This window comes from Furipterus horrens, unplaced genomic scaffold (assembly GCF_987537825.1).
Source record: "Furipterus horrens unplaced genomic scaffold, mFurHor1.1.pri manual_scaffold_4, whole genome shotgun sequence".
NCBI classification, from domain to species: domain Eukaryota; kingdom Metazoa; phylum Chordata; class Mammalia; order Chiroptera; family Furipteridae; genus Furipterus; species Furipterus horrens.
In genome coordinates this window covers 41,352,205-41,354,467 of record NW_028327174.1, presented here as the reverse complement: position 1 = coordinate 41,354,467, position 2,263 = coordinate 41,352,205, and the positions used below count along the sequence as shown (strand labels likewise).

General features: G+C 35.2%; 1 non-coding gene across 1 annotated transcript; it reads left to right on the top strand.

Annotated features, from left to right (window-relative positions):
* Positions 1-210: 210 nt before the first annotated feature.
* On the top strand, positions 211-374 carry LOC150011582 (U1 spliceosomal RNA). The gene has a single exon (XR_016510926.1). It is a non-coding gene; the product is annotated as a U1 spliceosomal RNA (small nuclear RNA).
* The last annotated feature ends 1,889 nt before the right edge of the window (positions 375-2,263 follow it).

Here is a 2,263-nt window from a genome sequence, read left to right as displayed (position 1 = left end):
ACAGTGGGGCCCTGGTGCCAGGCAATGTTTAGACCAGCTGGAGTCCCATTGTTACCTCTTTTTGCTGCTGCTTGCCACGGGTAGAAATAAAGGGCAACAATAATTACTTGTCAAAAGGTAGGTACTGGGAAGGCATTTTTTAGTGACAATGAAAGAAAGTTAGATGAATAAAGTACACCTAGAGCAAAACAGAGTCAAAATTGAAAGGCCATACTTACCTGGCAGGGGAGATACCCTGATCACAAAGGTGGTTTTCCCAGGGCGAGGCTTATCCATTGCGCTACGGATGTGCTGACCCCTGCAATTTCCCTGAAGGTGGGAAACTCGACTGCATAATTTGTGGTAGTGGGGGGCTGCGTTCATGTTCTCTCCTGAAAAAAAAAAAAAGAAAAAAGAAAAGAAACTGAAAGGCCAAAAGAAAGTTTATTTTAAAGGAACTCTCTCTCTCTCTCTCTCTCTCTCTCTCTCTCTCTCTCTCTCTCTCTCTCTTTCTTTCTCTCTCTCTCTCTCAGAACTTAATAGTTCCTTCTCTTGATTTCTGGAGAGGAAACAAACCCTATGCCATTCTTTTTTTATAAAACACTGCCCCATTTGTCACCATAAATAGTAAGACATAAATGATGGTGGGTACACTTGTGTCTAAAATGCATAATGCTCTATGGTTATTTAGCTACACAATAAAGAAACACAGCCTATCGTCTGGGGTCTGTGTGTGACAAGCACTCTCTTGTATCACATTCTATGCTTAGAGGGAAGTGTAAGCCACCCCTTGCATCACACTTCACTTTGGAGTGTTCTGTGACTCAGGGACAGGCTTTGTGTGGATCTCTGGATCAGTGATAAGGAAAAGTTGAATTTACTACATGTCATCCAGCACCAGTTGTGCAAAGACACATTCTGTGTACTGTATATTTGCAATACAACCCAAAGAATATAAGGTGATGGTAAAAGAAATTAAATCTTAATTGTGTTATTTTCATCAGTGCCTGTAAGATTGGAGTAAGTCCTCTGTGGGCTACTTTGGAGACAATTTGCTTTATTCTGGATGAATTACCATCTTATTTCTTGTTTTGCTTTGAATTTTTAGTAGAATAAGTAGAGTAATTTGGGAATGTGCCTTTGAGAACATAAGACTAAAAATATACCATGAAAATATTTCCTTTGGTTATATCAAATAATTTTACCATTAAATGAAAGTAATTCATTCCTCCTAAAATATTCACTTTAGCAGAAAAATAATTATTAAGCACATAAATAAAAATAAAAAAGAAAGCAAAGAAAAACAATTAAAATGATTCTCTGTGTTTGAATTTTATAATTCTTTTCTGGTAATGCATTCACTATTATATTAAGAGCCACTACATCTTAAGTTACATTGTTTCTCTCATAGTAATCATTTTTACATGATTTTTTCAAACATTTATCCATCTATTTTTTTTATAGAGATCTGAAGAAACACACTGTTTTTTAAAGTATTGTCCCTCTGTTCTTTATTAGAAGCTTAGTCCCCAGGTTTACTTAAACTTATTGCCTCTTTTTAAAGGTGGATGTCTTCAGGTTTTAGAAACTGTTCTTATTTTGTACAATAAAGATATGTTAGTTTTCCTGCTTAACACAGTTATCATTTCTCAATATTTTTAAATATTATATATTGTACCATGTTTAATCCTCACCCTAGTCTCATAATCAAGTCCCACTCTTACCATCTGAGATAAACTCAATTTGGGATTTGAGCATGATTTAGAGTTTAACATAATAGTATATATTAATAAGTCTTCCATAGTATTAAAGTCACTATCTCTCATCAGGCAGGTGTGATGTCTAGATTAGCCATTCTAATTTGTATTTCCCTTCCCTTTCCCCCTTTTTTTTGTGCCACCCCAAACCCAATATCACTCCTTTCTGTAAATCAAGATTTTACTACATAAATGAACTTTTTTACTAAAGATAGTTCTCTTATTCTCTTTCTTCTTAGCTCATCCCTTTCTCTGTACCACAAATGGATCACATGGTGTATAAAGTCTTTTTTGGAGGAGTTTTTTCCAGAAGGAATGGAAATTACATGACCTATTGTGAGTTAATGCTATCTGAAAGAGTAAAATCTCTGGCTAGTTTTCAGAAACTTAGGTCCCTGGAGAGAGAATTTATTTTTAAGTTCTGTGACTTCAATTATTTTAAAAATCCAATTTCTTTTATGACTAGATGGAATGGTCATTAGGGTGGTATTAGGAAACCTGTGCTTTGGCTGTTATCCATCAGTGTC